Below are 19,771 nucleotides of genomic sequence, written 5' to 3'. Positions count from 1 at the left end.
TCTTGACTACATCTGCGTTCACAGGACGAGTGAACACTTCACCATCCATAGTTGTAAGAATCAAATCACCGCCTGAAAAGGCTCTCTTAACAACATATGGGCCTTCATAATTAGGAGTCCATTTGCCCCTAGCATCTGGTTTGACTGACAATATCTTCTTGAGCACAAGGTAACCTTCTCTAAACACACGAGGTTTGACCTTCTTGTCAAAAGCTTTCTTCATTCTTTTCTGGTATAACTGACCATGACACATGGCAGTTAATCTCTTCTGATCATACCTGGTCTGACACCATTCAACTTCAGTCAACTTGGCTTCCATGAGCACACGCAATGAAGGAATCTCAACCTCTACGGGGAGCACTGCTTCCATACCATATACAAGTGAAAAAGGAGTTTCCCCTGTTGAAGTGCGGACGGATGTACGATACCCGTGCAAAGAAAATAGGAGCATCTCATGCCAATCCTTATATGTCACAATAATCTTCTGGATAATCTTCTTGATGTTCTTATTTGCTGCTTCAACAACCCCATTCATCTTGGGTCTGTAGGGAGAAGAATTATGATGTGCAATCTTGAAGTCTTTACAAAGAGCTTCCACCATATTGTTATTCAGGTTTGATCCATTATCAGTAATGATCTTACTTGGCCCACCATAACGGTATATGATCTGATTCTTGATAAACCTTACAATAACTTGCTTGGTTACATTTGCATACGATGCCGCTTCAACCCATTTATGAAGTAGTCAATTGCCACCAAAATGAAACGATGTTTGTTCGAAGCTTTGGGCTCAATAATGCCAATCATATCGATTCCCCACATGGAGAAGGGCCATGGAGAGGAAATGACATTCAACGGTGTCGGAGGAACATGAATCTTATCCGCATATATTTGACACTTATGGCATTTCTTCACAAACTTGCAACAGTCAGATTCCATTGTCATCCGTTAGTAACCTGCTCGCAACATCTTCTTCGCCATTGCATTTCCATTGGAATGAGTACCAAAGGAACCTTCATGGACTTCAGTCATCAATAGGTCTGCTTCGTTTCTATCCACGCATCTGAGCAAAACCATATTGAAGTTTCTCTTGTACAACACATCACCATTAAAGTAGAAGTTGTCGGCTAATCTTCTCAAAGTCTTCTTATCTTTCAGAGATGCCTCAGATGGGTAAATCTGACTTTTGAGGAAACACTTGATATCATAATACCACAGCTTCACATCTTTGATCTCTTTAACCGTAAACACATGAGCTGGTCTATCAAGAAGCATCACAGTTAAATTGGGAACCTCATTCCAATACCTCACTACAATCATTGACACCAACATTGCAAGAGCATCTGCCATCCGATTTTCATCTTGAGGGATATGATGAAATTCATCCTTTGTAAAGAAATTAGAAATCCTCCTCGCATAATCTCTATACTATATCAAACCGGGTTGATTCGTCTCCCATTCACCTTTGATTTGATTCACCATCAAATCTGAATCTCCAAAGACATCTAAATGCTTTATTCTGAGATTAATGGCCTCTTCGAGCCCCATAATGCAAGCTTCGTACTCAGCCATATTATTTGTACACTTGAAAGTCAATTTAGCTGTAAATGGAAAATGCGTGCCTTGAGGAGTAATGATCACTGCCCCAATACCATTACCATACTGATTAACAGCTCCATCAAATACCATGCCCCAACTGGAACCAGGTTCTGGCCCTTCTTCAAGCAATGGTTCATCATAATCTTTCATTTTCAGGTACAATATCTCTTCATCAGGAAAATCATACTGCACTGACTGGTAATCTTCGATTGGTTGGTGAGCCAAATGGTCAGCCAAGATACTACCTTTGATTGCTTTCTGAGATCGGTATTCAATATCATACTCTAATAACAACATCTGCCAACGGGCAATCCTCCCAATTAAAGCAGGCTTCTCAAATATATACTTGATTGGATCCATTTTGGATATCAACCAAGTGGTACGATTCAACATATATTGACGTAGACACTTAGCAACCCAAGCCAATGCACAACAAGTCTTCTCTAGCATAGAATACTGAGTCTCACAGTTGGTGAACTTCTTACTGAGGTAGTAAATTGCAAATTCTTTCTTTCCAGTTTCATTTTGCTGACCAAGAACACAACCCATACTATCTTCAAGCACAGTCAAATACATGATCAAAGGTCTTCCTTCCACAGGCGGAGACAAAATTGGAGGCTCAAGCAGATATTCTTTGATACTATCAAAAGCTTTCTGGCAATCTTCGGTCTAATCACAAGACTGATCTTTGTAAAGAAGCTTGAATATAGGTGCACATGTGGCAGTCATGTGTGAAATGAATCTTGAGATATAATTCAAGCGACCGAGAAAACCTCTGACTTGCTTCTTAGTTTTGGGCGCAAGAATCTCTTGTATTGCTTTGACCTTGGCCGGATCAACCTCAATACCTTTCTCACCGACAACAAAGCCTAACAACTTTCCAGAAAGAACACCAAAAGTACACTTATTGGGATTCAAGCGGAGTTTATACTTCCTCAAATGTTGGAATAGCTTCAACAAATGCTCAACATGTTCCTCTTCATTAATAGATTTAGCAATCATATCATCAACATAGACTTCAATCTATTTATGCATCATATCATGAAAAAGAGTAGTCATTTCTCTTTGGTAAGTTGCACCAGCATTCTTTAAATTGAAAGGCATCACTCTATAACAAAATGTTCCCCAAGGTGTAATGAATGTGGTCTTCTCCATATCTTTGACTGCCATCTTGATCTGATTATATCCAGAAAATACGTCCATAAACGAAAAGACTTTGAACTTAGCAGTATTGTTTACCAACATATCAATGTGTGGCAGAGGGAAATCATCTTTCGGACTGGCTTTATGCAAATCTCTATAATCAACACACATGCAGACTTTTCCATCTTTCTTCGGCACAGGCACAATATTGGCCACCCATTGCGGATACTCATCGGTCACAAGGAAACCGAAATTAATATGCTTTTGCACTTCTTCTTTGATCTTTACTGCTATATCAGGATGTGTTCTTCTCAATTTCTGCTTGACTGGCGGGCATTCTGGCTTCAACGGCAATCTATGCTCCACAATCTCAGAATCTAGACCAGACATGTCTTGATAGGACCAAACAAACACATCTGAATACTCTCGAAGAAGATCAATCAACCCCTTCTTAACATCTGGACACAGTCGAGATCCGATCTTGACTTCCTTCACATCATCTTCTGAACCCAAGTTGACTAACTCAATCTGCTCTTCGAATGGCTGAATGGCTTTTCCTTCATGCTCAAGAAGACGAGACAATTCATCACTCACTTCTCCATTACTTTCCTCCTCGGCCTCAAACACAGGGAATTCAAAATTTGGAGAAGGAGAAAGATAATTGTATTCAATGGGGTTAGAAACTAACCTGCATAATGATTTGATATTTTGATTTTAGAGAAGTGAATTTGTGACCAAATATTATGCAGATGGACATTTATTGTTTATTTATGTTTTTTGTGATTACCATTTTCAGAATAAGGCAAAAAGTAAAAACAAAACATCATAGATGTGGATGAATAGAATTAATTTTATTGATGATCAAATTTGAAATGCCCAACAATGTTCACTTCTCCCTTAGGAATAGGAGTAGGATTTATAAAACAAATAAAAGTAATTACTTAGATTGGTGCAAAATAACAGGAATATCAACAGCAATCCAATTGTTGCAAGCCTTTCCATACGTCACAAAATTGGTGCAGTCTTCCTCTTCGTCATCCTCTAGCATATTAGCCAAGTGTTGTTCATTGCCATGAATGAACCCTCCGCTACGGAAGCTAAGTTGCATACCCTCTGATCTAGCAGTTGATAAACCTTGCTGAAAACCCAGACCGGTTCTGTTTTTGTTATCGGAGACCTCTACCATGCGCCCCCACTGATCTACATTACCTTATTCAACAATCTTCCTTGCATCTTTCAATGAGGACATAAGTGGCCCAACTCTCTTTTCAGTAACAATAGATTGGAACGGAGTTCCAACCTCATCCTCAGCTTCAACGTAAGAGAAAGATGACAGGTGGCTAACCAACAACGCCTTTTCCCCGCCAACAATAACAAGCTTCCCATTCTTGACAAATTTGAGTTTTTGATGCAATTTGGAGGTAACAACTCCCGCCTCATGGATCCATGGTCTTCCCAACAGACAACTATAGGCCGGGTGGATATCCATTACTTGAAAAGTAATATGAAAATCACTCGGACATATCTTCACTGGAAGGTCCACCTCACCAATCACTGTCTTGCATAAACCGTTAAAAGCTTTGATGATTACACCACTATACCTCATGGGCGCTCCTCGATATGACAACTTTGAAAGAGTTGACTTTGGCAGCATATTCAATGATGATCCAGTGTCAACTAGAACGTTGGATAAAGCATCATCTTTGCAATTCATAGAGATATGCAAAGCTAAATTATGGTTCCTACCCTCCTCAGGGAGTTCTTCATCACAGAAGTTGAGATTGTTGCAGGAAGTGATGTTAGCTATAATATGATCGAATTGATCCACCATAACATCATGTTCCACGAAAGCTTGCTCAAGAACTCTCTGTAGTGCTTCTTTATGCGCTTTTGAATTCATAAGCAGAGACATCACTGAAATTTTTGAGGGGGTTTGGAGCAGCTACTCCACCACATTCAACTCACTTTTCTTAATTAGCCTGAGCACCTCATCATCATCATTAGTCTTCAAATTGTTGGATTCACCAGACTGACGCTTTGGAAGACTAACTGGATCTGCTGCAGGCACTTCCACCTTCTTATTAACATACATATCCTCCACATTCTTTGGGAACAATGGCCCAAACACTCGACCGCTACGGGTCACCTTAGTAACATCAACAATGCTCACGACAGAAATGGTCGTAGGTAATGGAACCTCTTGACCATTCTTCACCATAGTTGCATTTACTGATAAGGAACAACCTTATTCGATGCATACAGGACTTGACCCGCTAACCGTATGACCAATAGTGATACCGATCTTTGACTGATATTGTTACTGTTCCTGCTATCATATTGAATCACCAGTCTCTCGGGATTCTTAAACACAAGAACGATCACATTCACATCGTCATCTACATGACGGGATTGAACAATCTGAATCATACTCTCATCCATCAACCGCTGGATGTCTCTCTTCATAATCATACAACCTCTCGGGTTGACACTGCAGATTGCACAACCATCATGGTCATGCTCACAAATCGCTCACCAAGCAAATATCCTTGTGCATCTTCATCAAGGATCTTCTTTTGAAATAGACATCAAACATTTTAAACTCCCCAGGACAGCCGTCTACCATATTAACAGATGAATTTCAATGGGTTGGCAGTGGGTTAGCTTTCACGTTGGGTACACGGTCCTCAAAGGACACCATTCCACTTTTCACTAGCTTTTGAATTTCATATTTAAGTGGATAGAAGTTCTCAATGTCATGTCCAGGTGCTCCTTGATGAAAAGCACAACGGAGTTCTGGCTTGTACCACCATGGAAGTGGTTCAGGAATTTGTGGCGGATTTTTCGGTTGTAACAGGTTCTTGAGAACCAATGATGGGTACAACTCTACATATGTCATAGGAATTGGGTCGAAAGAGACCTTCTTCCTCTCAAACGTTTGTTGTTGATGATTGTTGGTATTGCTGTTGTTGTAGGTGTTTGTTCGTTGTTGTGGTTGTTGTTGTTGACGTTGTTGTTGTTGAATTGGTCCTGATTGACTTGCTGAGAAAATGGGAATTACTAAAGATACTTGATGATGTTGTTGACGGGGTGGTTGACTTCTTCTGATTTAAGGCCTCCTCTTCACTCCCATTAATAATTGCGTTGGTTTTATTATCCTTCTTTTTATCGAAACTGATGTCGTATCTCTTGCTAGATGATGCCTCCTCCTTTGACAACCGTCCTTCTCGGACACCTTCCTCAAGCCTCATCCCTATATTTACCATTTCGGTAAAGTCACTGGGGCACTGGCGATCATCTTCTCATAATAAAATGAGCTAAGGGTCTTCAGAAATATTTTGTTCATCTCCTTTTCCTCTAAAGGAGGGGTGATCTGAGCAACTAGTTCTCTCCACCTCTGCGCATACTCCTTAAATGTTTCCTTGTCCTTCTGAGAAAGTGATCTCAATTGAACTCGGTCTGGAGCCATATCAACGTTGTACTTGTACTGCTTAACAAATGCTTCACCCAAATCGTTAAAAGTGTGGGTGCTCACACTATCCAACCCCATAAACCATCTCAATGCGGCACCGGTCAAACTGTCTTGAAAGTAGTGGATCAACAGCTGATCATTATCTGTTTGGGTAGACATTTTGCGGGCATACATCACCAAGTCACTGAGCGGACATGTGTTCCCTTTGAATTTTTCAAAGTCAGGAACTTTGAATTTCACTGGAATCTTCACATTCGGAAGTAGACATAATTCAGCAACACTCTTCCTAAAAAGGTCCTTACCTCTCAAGGTTTACAACTCCTTACGTATCTCAAGAAATTGATCCTTCATCTCATCCATTTTCTCATATACGTTCGGGCCCTCAGATGGCTCGGAATGATAAATGGTGTCTTCCACACGAGGTAAGGTATGCACTACAGGCGGTGGCAAAGACATGACCGGGCTAGATGCCTGCATAGAAGCAAAAGTAGGCGCAAAACCTTCAGGCATGAAGTTTGGCGGCATTCCCCACGGGAATCCGGCAGGCATGGCAGGCGCAAAATGAGCGATAGCAGCTGGCATGGTAGACGTAGCCACCTCTGAAATAACAGTCCTCTGAGGAGGACGGTTTGCGGGTGTTGGAGAAAACTGGCTCTGTGCGACTAGAACTAACTCCATCATGGAATTCAGGCGGGCTATCTCCTCTTTCAGGTCTCTATTCTCTTGCTCAAGATGTTCCATAATTCTGGAGTGATTGGTGTGAGTGTTGCACCAATGAGTGAGCTTGGCTGAAGCACAGAAGAAACACCAATGAGACATCTGGCGAAAGAGAAACATGCTTATGCAAATGATGCATGAAATGTAATGCTTGTTTATTTTTATTTTCTATTTTCAAGGAACTTACTATATCATTTGCATATATATATATATATATATATATATATATATATATATATATATATATATATATATATATATATATATATATATATATATATATATATATATATATATATATATATATATATATATATATATATATATATATATATATATATATATATATATAATCAACAGTTGCAATATTTTGATATGACCATAAAATCTCTTTTCATTTATATAATTGGAAGGATTACATTGAGTACAGTTTCAGAAACCAAATGAAAAATACAAGAGAAAAGGAGACTAGTCATCCTAAGGATCCCTAACAACAACGTCAAAAGATCTGGCCGTAGGCGCGTACTTCCTTCGAATGCGTCGAATCTCGGTCTCAAAAGAAGCCTTCATCTGAGTCTTCTCGAGGACAAGCTGATCAACAATCTTCTTCCAAGCAACGGAAGGCTGAGGCATGCTAGAAGATGAAACCTCCGGCTCTCTCTGTCTCTTTGTCACTCGGTCTTCAAGTAGCTCAATGAATACATCTTTGTCCTTAGACTCCAACTGCAACTCTTCATGCTTTTTGCTCAAAGCATGGAAACACTCTTCCCACATATCCTTCTCTTGCTTCATCTTGGCGAGTGCGTCTTCCAACTCCTCTACATCTTGGTTAGGGTGGGTTAATGGCTCAACCACAACCATAGACATAGGTCTTTCACAAGGATAAGGCATCTTCAATTCCAAAACTCTCTTATTTACCCAAAGAGTGTAAGCTTCCAAAGCTACACAATCGCATGGACCAAGCTCGAATCTTCCTTTTCTATGCACATTATGACAAGCATGCACAATCTTCTACTTCAAATGTTGGGGATCTTTACCCTCTTGATAGAAAATACCTTCTAACAAAGTGTTATTAGGTTTGTCTCTCAAGAGGAACCCAAGTTGACGATGAGCCAAAGCAGGGTTGTAGTTAATTCCTCCTTGTATACCAATGAGGGGCACATTAGAGAATTCACCACAACTATCAATAATCTCCAAACTGCCCAAAGAAGGATCATACCAAACTATATCATCATTAGTGAGAGACATAAGTCTCTGAGACCACCATGGACATTGTTTGTTCTCCACAAAAGTATGTGTCTAAGGCAAGTGCAAAATAAACCACTTGTACAGAAGAGGAATGCAACAGACAATAGTTCCACCACCCTTAGAATTCCTTAAATGCAAAGAGAAATACATATCACCCAACAAAGTAGGCACATGATTCCCAATCAAGAATATTCTAATGGCGTTAACATCAACAAAACATTCAATGTTAGGGAACAAAGCTAATCCATAGAAGAGCAACACAAAGATAGCTTCAAAAGCGTCCACACTACCGGCTTGAGAAAAGTAGTAGCTTCCTTGATGACGAAATCAGATGGCAACCCAAATAATCCTCCTTTCTTCCCCCAATGAGCCTCTATCTTAGACTTCTTCAAATGAAGAGCTTCAGCAATAAGATGAGATCTGGGAATCTCTTCCAATCCACTAAATGGTACTCTACTAGAAATAGGTATCCCCAAGAGATGGGCATACTCCTCCAACGTAGGCACATGCTTATAATCAGGAAAAGTGAAGCAACGGTATAGAGGATCATAGAACTGCACTAGCACACTCAAAAGACCTTCAACCACATCAGCAGACAAGATAGATACAAGCTTCCTATGACGTTGTTGGAAGTCCAAGGGATCTAATACAAAAGATGTTGTCTTCCTTAACTCTTTCAAGTCGGGACATCTGAAACTGTACTTCTTAGTGTTCCTTCGTCCATAATACATGGTCTGAAAATATTTAAAAATAACATCTTAGTTCCTTGATATTTTCGTGTGATGCATGCTATGATGCGCATGAATGCATGAACGTAACAATCACAAAGAAGGGATCACACACAAGGCAAACAAAGGTCAAGGGATGAATCAAGTCATTGTCAAGATCAATAATCCATTTTTGGTGGATTATGGTTTACACCTTATCAACACCCAAGTTCCATTGATATCGACAAGACTTTATTGGATCAACCAAGAATCACGGGTTTGTTGTGTCACGAGCATTGAGTCCGGGTAAGAACCATCCCAAAGGAGTGAACTAAGGATAAAAACATGTAGATCATGTTCTAAAAAGTTCCCAAAGTCTTAATTCCATCTATCGGATATTACAGGTTAAGATGACTGACTCATCGACCCATAATATTCTCAAGAGAAACTCGTCTGAGTGTAGTATCGCGTAACAACTGTTATCAAGTCTACACTTGAACAATCTCCGCACTACATCCTAAATAGGCCAAGAGGGGGTAAATGTTCTACGGTCCTCAGCTTCTCGGACCCCAAATCAGAAATAGTAATGTCTAACACTAAATACTTGTGTGACATTTCCATATCCAAAAGGGTTTCCACTGAGCAGATGGATTTCAAGCCAACTTGTTAAGGACTACTCCACACAAGTCGAACATGACTATACCATCCTCCTATCTTAATTGCACTCAAGTTCGGGTTAGAACTTATCTCACCACTCAGAGATCACCAAGCACAACAAGCAGATTATATCATACAAACAAATATTCATACATCAAATATATACAATTATATACACACAAAAAAGTAGGCTAAACCCACTAGAGACTACTCCAAAGCAGAGTCTCCACTTAATTTTTATAGCGGTAAATTCATGACCATCAAGCTATGAATAAGCAAGACATTAATAAAACCAGAGTCGCCACCACGCTTTTATTGTTTCCAAGGGAAAAGGGAAAAGTACGAACAAAACCCAAAAAATAAGAAGTTTTCAAATCAAAACTAATAAAATGCCAGAATTACAGGTAAAGGGGGTTGGTTACACAGAGGGAAGGTGTTAGCACCCAAAGTGTCTTAGGTACTCCCAGGGAGCCCTTTTTTGTGTGCATATGTATTTTGTACAAAATGATGTTTACTAACAAATAGAATGGGGGGATGAGAAAAGAATTCATTAATTATATTTGTGTTTGACAAGACCTTCGGACTTGTGCCTACGTACCAACATAAAATGAGGGATCAAAACCTCGTAGTTCGTGGTATAAATTTCAAAGTGAATGCATTGATTTAAACAAAAATTAGATTTGAAAGGCACCAAGGCCTAAAAATGGTTTGAATGGGTTAATTCTTTTTGGCTTTTGAAATTTTTTAAGTCAAGTATAATTAAATTTATTTACAAGTTTGATTGAGAAAAGAAGTTTGAAAATGCAATGGCCTAAGGCCAAAGTTTCTAGTTTGCAATAGGGTCAAAGTTTAGAAAAACAGACACAAACAAAGAAGATTCTTAAAAGGAGGAAGAGATTTTGAAATTAAAGAAGTGGGGAGAAGATGAAGAGACTAATCCTCTACACAAAATTAAAAGTTAAGAGTTGAAAAGATCTGACCAATGGGTTGTAATTCAATTGACAAGAGTGTCATATAGAAACCTAAGTTCCCTTGGACATTAGAATCAAGCAACAAACAATGCACAATATATCAACTTGAAGAGAAAGGCAACAAATAAAGATAATAATATCCAAGCTTAGCAACTCCATGATCTTCTTCAAATTTTCCTATGTAGCAGATGTATTCCACAACTCACAGGTTCAAAAAATAATTAATAATGATCCAAAAAATAATTTCAATTCAGGATATGAAAGAGAAGTTTATTTAAATTTTTTTGGTGAAACTCTCATATTTTTTGGATCAATATTAAAATTTATATGAATTAATGAAAATCAAAGGAATAAAAGGAAATTCAGAAAATGCAAAAAAAAATGTGGACCACTTGATCTCCCTCATTATTTGAGGTGGCAGATCAAGTGGTCATCAACGTGCTTTCCACCATGAACTTAAGTCAATGCACCACATGGATGGTAATTACAAGCAACGCGTGAGATTAAAACATTTTGAATAAGATTAATGGCTTTGAACTTATCCAGCACATCACTGGCGCTGAAACTCCGGTCACCTTCTCAGGCAAGCCTCACGTGACTGGTTCAGTCATCACCATTACATAAATGTAAAACGAGGACATGGTCTGAAAGAAAAAATGGCGTAGAGCACGAATCTGACCTCAATTTTAACTAACTCCAAATATATAGAAAGATATGAGGAGTTGAATTTTGAGGTGTATCAACTGAGTTGCTTCGATTTGACCTTAAAGCAACTCAATCTTCTTGCCTACATTGGTAGGACTTCAGACAACCAAAGATCCAAGAGAATTGATGAGAATTGAGTGAGACTCGGGGAGAAGAAAATTTCTGGAAAATACCTTCAATGTTGTGTAGAACTTGATCTTGCTTGCTTCAATACTTGCTTAATCACACTCAGGAAGCTTGCAGAAGTGGTTTAGCAATGGAAGAAAGCTTTGGATCCTGGAGATTCAAACTCAATTTTCAAATGAAAATTTTTAGGTTTTCCTTTGAATTGTGAGGGTTTGAAGAAAGGGGGCAAAGTTGGCGCGCAAAGGTCCTCTCAAATGAGCTCAGAGGGCTTGTATTTATAGCAATAGGGAGTGATATTTGCACACTTGAATTTGCTTCCAAATTTGGCAATGTCATGCACAAGCTTGCATTGGTGTGTACATGCCCATGAAGCAATCCTTTTAGGTCCAAATGCATCTGAAATGAAGTTGAAATGAAGCTTGAATAGCAGGGCAATGCAATGTGATGTTTTGAACATTTGATCTTTCCACTTGATGCAGACCTGTTAAGACCATGCGCAACCCTAACAAACCTTGTCCAAGATGGATGAAATAGGACTCTTTGGAAAAAGCTTAGATCAAGGGGAATAACTCTTATGTTGGACACTTTTACATTTTGAACTTGGATCATGGAGAATTTTGAGGTGGATGTTTAGAAATTTCAACATGTTGAAAAAATTTCTAAGTGTTAAGTCACATACCTCAATATTCCACCTTACTTAACTTTTCATGTGAGCTCCAAATGAGAAACGTGTTTTCATAAAAGTTGTATCTCTTTCAAATACCTTCAAAATGGTCACCAATTTCATGTCATTTGTATTTATAATGATAGAGTTATGCATTTTTAAAGTTGAGGAAAATCACTTGTTCAATGGTATAGGTCAAAAATGACCTATAATGTATCCTCAAATCACATGCTCATAAAAGTTGATTTATCTTTCACTACAAACATCAAAGTTCAAGTAGACATCTTGAATTTCATTGTGAAACTTGGAAGTCTTTCATCTCATTAAAATTGATCAAGTTATGGCCTTAGGAAGTTGACTTTCAAATTAGGGTTTAGACAAAATGACCTATAATGTTTCAACATAGAAAATGACTTTCCAAGAAAAATTAGATCTATACCTCAACATGAAAGTTGTTTGGAATGTCATTTAGAGTAACGTTTCTCCTGGGATCATTTTCATATGGTGAAAAGTGTAGGAGATAGGGTCTAGGGAGACCCAATTTTGATCAGATGAATTCATTTGGCCAACCACCATCAACCAACTTGCTAACTTCCAATTCTCTTGACTTTTTAGGCTCATGGTAGATCATATATTCATAATATGATGAATTTTGAAGTGTCCCTTTTTGATCAATTGGTGAGGTAGCTTATTGAAGAAGTTACCCAAGATACCTAGATAAACTAGGGTTTCCAAGGCAAACCTGTTCGTGTAAGCCCTAGAGGCCAATACATTTTGGTACTTGTATCGAATAATAAAAGGCATTCTCTTTATTATGGTTGATTAATAAAGTCCCTGGAATAGATAGTCCGTTTAATGTATTAAGTGTGACTTAATCATGAGAACACATTAAACATAAGGACACTATTCCTAAAGTATCCGTAGTCGAGCTTTAGTGTGAAGTGGGATAACATTAAAGCATTAAGACTATTATGTTTGTAGACTGATGATCACATCTCATGGATCATGGATAAAGAGTTATCAAGTCTTAAACATAGGTATGAATATTACGAGTAATATTTATACCGGATTGACCCGCTATGAGAATTCTATATAGAAAGTTATGCAAGGTGTCATAAGTTATTCTCATGGTGATAATAGTGTATTCCACTCTTCGACCTGAAACCACTATGGATCCTAGATGTAGAGTCGAGTGCTTTATTGCTGATCCAACATTGTCCGTAACTGGATAACCATAAAGACAGTTGATGGGTACTCCACAAAGCATGCTGAGGGACATGAGTGACCTAGATGGAATTTGCCCATCCTGCATAACAGGATAAATGTCTATGGGCCCAATATTGAACTGGACAAGGATGACACGGTCTATGCCTTGTGTTCAATATAGACATAAGGGCAAAAGGGTAATTATACACATAAGTATTATCACAGAAGGAATTGTCAGATCACATGACATTTTCGTGTCTTGGGTAGCAGTGATGTGTTGCTAGATACCGCTCACTATTTATTATGTTAAATGCGTGATTTAATATAATTGGCAACGTCACGAAAACCTACAGGGTCACACACAAAGGACGGATTGATGAGAGATAAAGTAATTAAGGAATACCGTAAGGTACGGTGCCCTTAAGTGAGTTATAGAGCATCGTAAGGTACGATGTACTTGAGTAGAATACGAAATATGGTAAGGTACCATGAGCTTAAGTGATTTTGGGCATATTATAAGATATGGGCCAAAATACACTTAAGTGGGCTTTTAGCTTGAAGCCCACACAAGTGGTTCTATAAATAGAACCCTTGTGCAGAAGCAAAAATTTACGGTTGCATTCTTTTCGTTTTCACTCTCTCTCTCTCTCTCACTCAAAGCCTTCATTCGTACCAGCTAGCACTGAGATTGAAGGAACCCGTTCGTGTGGATTGAGTAGAGACGTTGTCATCGTTCAACGTTCGTGATCGCTCCGTGGATCTGCATCAAAGGTTTTGATTATCACAAGAGATCTGCACCAAAGGTTTCAGTCGTCACAAGAGGTAAATATTCTATCACTGATCATGACCATTCGTAAGGATCTCTAAAGGAGAAAATTTTAATTTCCGCTGCGTTTTGGACCGCAGTTCTCCTTCAGTGGTATCAGAGCCACTTACGAAACCATGACTCGGATAGCTGTTTATTTTCTGTATTAATATGATTAAAAGACAGAATGAATCAATTAATTAAACGAGTAATTAAATTTGGCATCATGAGTGTACGAGTTGGATGATTGATGTTGACTATGCTTCGGAATCCGACATTAGTATGGTGAAGCAGCGATACATCGATCGTCCATAGGTTACGCAATTGAGACCGATCAACTTATATATGATATAAGTAATCCTAATGCAAAATACGGTATATGTGATATACTGTTTCTGTTTCGTTCATTCGAACACTAAATGATTGTTTTCCTTTCAGCGATCAATGGTCATTTGCTTCGGAATCCGACATTAGTATGGTGAAGCAATGACCTGTTGATCAATCATACTGAATCAACAATCGAGGTGTGTTTGACGGTCTGAAATTGGCGCATTAGGGTTGGTGACGGCGCAAGGGTTGTGCCGTCAAGGAGTTGTGAATTTAGGGCTTTTTGGAAGAGGTCCGTAGATTGTTTCAAAGTCCTATTAGTTTGGCCGCGTGAAGCTCGTGTGACGAGCGTAACAGGTGTAACAAACTGGATGCGTGACGGTCGTAACACGCCCATGACGGTCGTCACACTCACATTGCCTGTGACGGTCGTCACACGCCTGTGACGGTCGTCACACTCCCAGAGTCAAAATTTTGGGGTTCCTGTTTTGTGACTACGCAAGGGTTGTGTTCATGCAAAACAATGTCCATTTCAAATGAACCACCGTCCGCTGACCGGGCAGCGGAACCCCTGGCTAACTCTGCGTAGTGTGATCGGTCGCCGAAATTTAATTTGGTTTTAATTAATTAAAGGAATTAAAATTTAATAATAACAATGTGTTTATTATTATTGCCTTGTGGTGATCAGTTATGGCCTTAGTTGTCCTTTATTTTGTTTTGGGTTTTTAAATACGACCTGCGTGTCGTGCCTCTCCTTTTGATCTCTTAATGTAACTTCTTTTCTAATCTCAAACCCTCGTATGTAAAACGAGTTTCTTCTGGAATGTAATGTTATGAATAAAGAGAAGAAGACAATGTTATGAAGAAAGAGAAGATTTCAATATCAAAAGAGGACAATCTTGAAGATCTTGCTTGGAGAAGCTTAGAGAAGAATTCAATATTAAAGGAGGACAACCTTGAAGATCTTGCTTGGAGAAGCTTAGATCGTTGTAGGTTAGCTTAGGTTCTGTCATTGGCTTGGGAGAACAATTGCGCTAGGGGCCATAACTGTTTCATTTTGTTTGTATGTATGTTGATGCATGTGAATGTATGTTGATGCATGTGAGAGAAGATTTATATGATAAACAAGCCCGTGAGATCATAACAATTGCAATTCCCTCAAACTAAAATATTAAGTTTATGCTTTCCAAGTTTTAGCACTCATCAAGACTAGTATCGGATAATGTAGGTTTCGCCAAAGCGAGGTGCATGTTCTATATTAGTAAGGTGCGATGGGATAATTGTAATATCCAACTGCTAAAACAATGGGTCAAACTTAACTAAACAAATTATGATGATATTATATATGTTTGCTTTCCAAGTTTTAGCACTCATCAAGACTAGTATCGGATAATGTAGGTTTCGCCAAAGCGAGGTGCATGTTCTATATTAGTAAGATGCGATGGGATAATTGTAATATCCAACTGCTAAGACAATGGGTCAAACTTAATTATAATAATATCATATATGTTTTAGAAGCAAGAGTTGGGAATAATCCATATGATGGATTGGAATAAGGAGTTATTTACCCAACTGAAATTTTTGAGAGTTGTATTAGATACAACTGGAAGGAGTTCCTACCTAAATAACCTAGTTTTGTGTAATCCGCCTACGCGGACTTAGAACGAAGTGAAATATGGATCTCGACCCACTAGAAAATCTTCCAACGGGATTTTCCGAATCAAATGATGAGGGTCATTTGTTTTGAGTAAAATAGTGGGAGCATATTTGATTAAAGGCCTAATTAAATATGTCAATGATACTTATATTTTCTAATCCTTATGTAGATAACCATGACAGCAAACAACTCTAACAACATCTTGCGATCAATCCTTGACAAGGAAAAATTGTCTGGGACAAATTTTCTAGATTGGCATCGAAACCTGAGGATTGTCCTCAAACATGATAAGAAGTTGTATGTCTTGGAGACACCTGTTCCTGAAGAGGAACCTCCTAGTTCTGCACCTAAGGCAGAAAGAGATGCTTATAAGAAGCATGTCGATGATGCCAATGAAACTGCTTGTCTCATGCTGGCTACCATGAACTCAGAATTGCAAAAGCAACATGAGAACATGTCAGCGTTCGATATGATCGAACACCTGAAGCTGCTCTATCAAGAGCAAGCAAGGCGTGAGAGGTTTGAAGTTTCAAAAGCCCTTTTCCAAAGCAAGTTAGCTGAGGGAGCCCCTGTAGGTCCCCATGTACTCAAGATGATTGGGTATGTGGAAAACCTTGAGAGATTGGGTTTTCCCCTCGAAAAGGAACTTGCGACTGATTTGATCTTGCAATCGTTGCCAGATAGTTTCAGTCAATTTGTCCTAAATTTCAATATGATTGATATGGACAAATCTCTTCCTGAACTGCTCGCCATGTTAAGAACTGCCGAGCAGAATCTGAAGTCAAAAGGGAAGTCCATTCTGATGATCGGAAATGGAAAGAGACAGAACAAAAGGCCCACCAAGCAGGGTGATAAAGGGAAAGGCAAGGAAGTTACCAAAACCAGACCCACTGTTGCTGCTTTGAAGCCTAGTGGAGGCATAGCAAAGGCAGGCACCTGCTTCCATTGCGGTAAGACCGGACACTGGAAGAGAAACTGCCCAAAGTACATGGAAGATACGAAGAATGGAGTAGAGACTTCAACTTCAGGTATCTTTGTTATTAAATAAATTTATCTACTTCTGCATCATGGGTATTAGATACTGGATGCGGTTCTCACATTTGTACAAATGTGAAGGGGCTGAAAAGGAGTAGAGATTTGGCAAAAGGTGAAGTTGACCTACGAGTTGGCAGTGGAGCAAAGGTTGCTACTTTAGTCGTAGGAACTTATGTATTGACTTTACCTAGTGGTTTTATAATTCAGTTAGAGAACTGTTATTATGCACCTGCAATTAGCAGGAATATTATTTCCATTTCTTGTCTGGACAAGTTTCGTTTTTCATTTATAATAAAGAACAATTGTTGCTCAATTTATTTGAATGATATTTTCTATGCTACTACACAAATGAGCAATGGACTATATGTCCTTGATCTCAAAATGCCTATTAATAACATTAATACTAAAAGGGTGAAACCTAACGAGTTAAAACCAACTAGGTAAGAATATTAAAACTCTTCGATCAGATCGAGGTGGTGAGTATTTAAGCCTAGAGTTTGATCCATCTGAAAGAGTGTGGGATCCTATCCCAACTTACTCCTCCTGGAACACCCCAATGGAATGGTGCATCTGAGAGAAGAAATCGAACCCTGTTAGACATGGTCCGATCCATGATGAGTCACGCCGATCTTCCAAACTCCTTTTGGGGACATTGACAGCAGCTTACACACTTTAACCGTGTTCTATCCAAAAAGGTTGAGAAGACACCATATGAGATATGGAGCGGTAAGAAACCACATATGTCTTACATAAAGATTTGGGGTTGTGAGGTTTATGTGAAACGACAAATTTCAACTAAGCTTGAGCCCAAATCTGACAAATGCTTATTTGTGGGGTATCCTAAAGAAACAAGAGGGTATTACTTCTACAATCCTTCTAAGGGTAAAGTGTTTGTCGCTCGAACTGGAGTTTTCCTAGAAAATAATTTTATTTCCAAAGGAACCAGTTGGAGGAAAGTAGAGCTTGAAGAAATTCAAGAATCACAAAGCATCGACACACCTATGGAGGAATTGGAGCAGGAAACATAAGTAGTTGTGTAAGAGCAACCTGCTCAAGTAGAACAAGACCAGCGTAGGTCAGGCAGGATACGTTACCTACCTGAGATATATGGATCAAGGTGATGTATTACTCATGGATCAAGATGAGCTTGTGACCTACTCATGGAATCTTCGTTTTGATGAAACAGTAAAACAATATGGATTCATCAAGAACGAAGATGAGCCTTGTGTCTACAAGAAGGTTAGTGGGAGCATGATCGTATTCCTGGTATTATATGTAGATGACATATTACTTATTGGAAACGATATCCCTACCCTGCAACAAGCAAAGTCTTGGGTGGGGAAATGCTTATCTATGAAGGACCTAGGTGAAGCAGCCTATATATTAGGAATCAGAATCTATAGAGATAGATCATAAAATGCTTGGCCTAAGTCAGAGTACATAGACAAGGTGCTGAGACGCTTTAATATGAATGATTCCAATGGTCATGTGTTTTGCTGAAATGGTGGCGCTGTGAGCTTGAAAAGTTCAAAGCAAGATACAGTTGCTGATTCTACAACCGAGGCCGAGTATATTGTTGCCTCAAGTGCAGCAGAGGAAGCTGTTTGGATCAAAAAGTTCATTAGTGAACTTGGCATAGTCCCTAGCATTGTGGATCCCATTGGTCTCTATTATGATAACAATGGTGCTATCGCACAAGCTAAGGAGCCTAGATCTCACCGACGATCCAAACACATACTTAGACATTGTGTGAGAATATGTAGAGTACCTACACTTGACAATATAGCTGACCCACTGACAAAGCCTCTTGCGCAGCAGAAGCATGATGGCCATACTAGATCAATGGGCATAAGGGGTATACCTGATTGGCTCTAGTGCTAGTGGGAGATTGTTGGTGTAAGCCCTAGAGGCCAATACATTTTGGTACTTGTATCGAATAATAAAAGGCATTGTCTTTATTATGGTTGATTAATAAAGTCATTGGAATAGATAGTCCGTTTAATGTATTAAGTGTGACTTAATCGTGAGAACACATTAAACATAAGGACACTATTCCTAAAGTATCCGTAGTCGAGCTTTAGTGTGAAGTGGGATAACATTAAAGCATTAAGACTATTATGTTTGTAGACTGATGATCACATCTCATGGATCATGGATAAAGAGTTATCAAGTCTTAAACATAGGTATGAATATTAGGAGTAATATTTATACCGGATTGACCCGCTATGAGAATACTATATAGAAAGTTATGCAAGGTGTCATAAGTTATTCTCATGGTGATAATAGTGTATTCCACTCTTCGACCTGAAACCACTATGGATCCTAGATGTAGAGTCGAGTGCTTTATTGCTGATCCAACATTGTCCGTAACTGGATAACCATAAAGATAGTTGATGGGTACTCCACAAAGCATGCTAAGGGACATGAGTGACCTAGATGGAATTTGCCCATACTGCATAACAGGATAAATGTCTATGGGCCCAATATTGAACTGGACAAGGATGACATGGTCTATGCCTTGTGTTCAATATAGACATAAGGGCAAAAGGGTAATTATACACATAAGTATTATCACAGAAGGAATTGTCAGATCACATGACATTTTCGTGTCTTGGGTAGCAGTGATGTGTTGCTAGATACCACTCACTGTTTATTATGTTAAATGCGTGATTTAATATAATTGCCAACGTCACGAAAACCTACAGGGTCACACACAAAGGACGGATTGATGAGAG

Source organism: Lathyrus oleraceus, chromosome 7 (genome assembly GCF_024323335.1).
Source record: "Lathyrus oleraceus cultivar Zhongwan6 chromosome 7, CAAS_Psat_ZW6_1.0, whole genome shotgun sequence".
In the NCBI taxonomy this organism is placed as follows: Eukaryota; Viridiplantae; Streptophyta; class Magnoliopsida; order Fabales; family Fabaceae; genus Lathyrus; species Lathyrus oleraceus.
Note: the sequence above shows the minus strand (reverse complement) of the source record.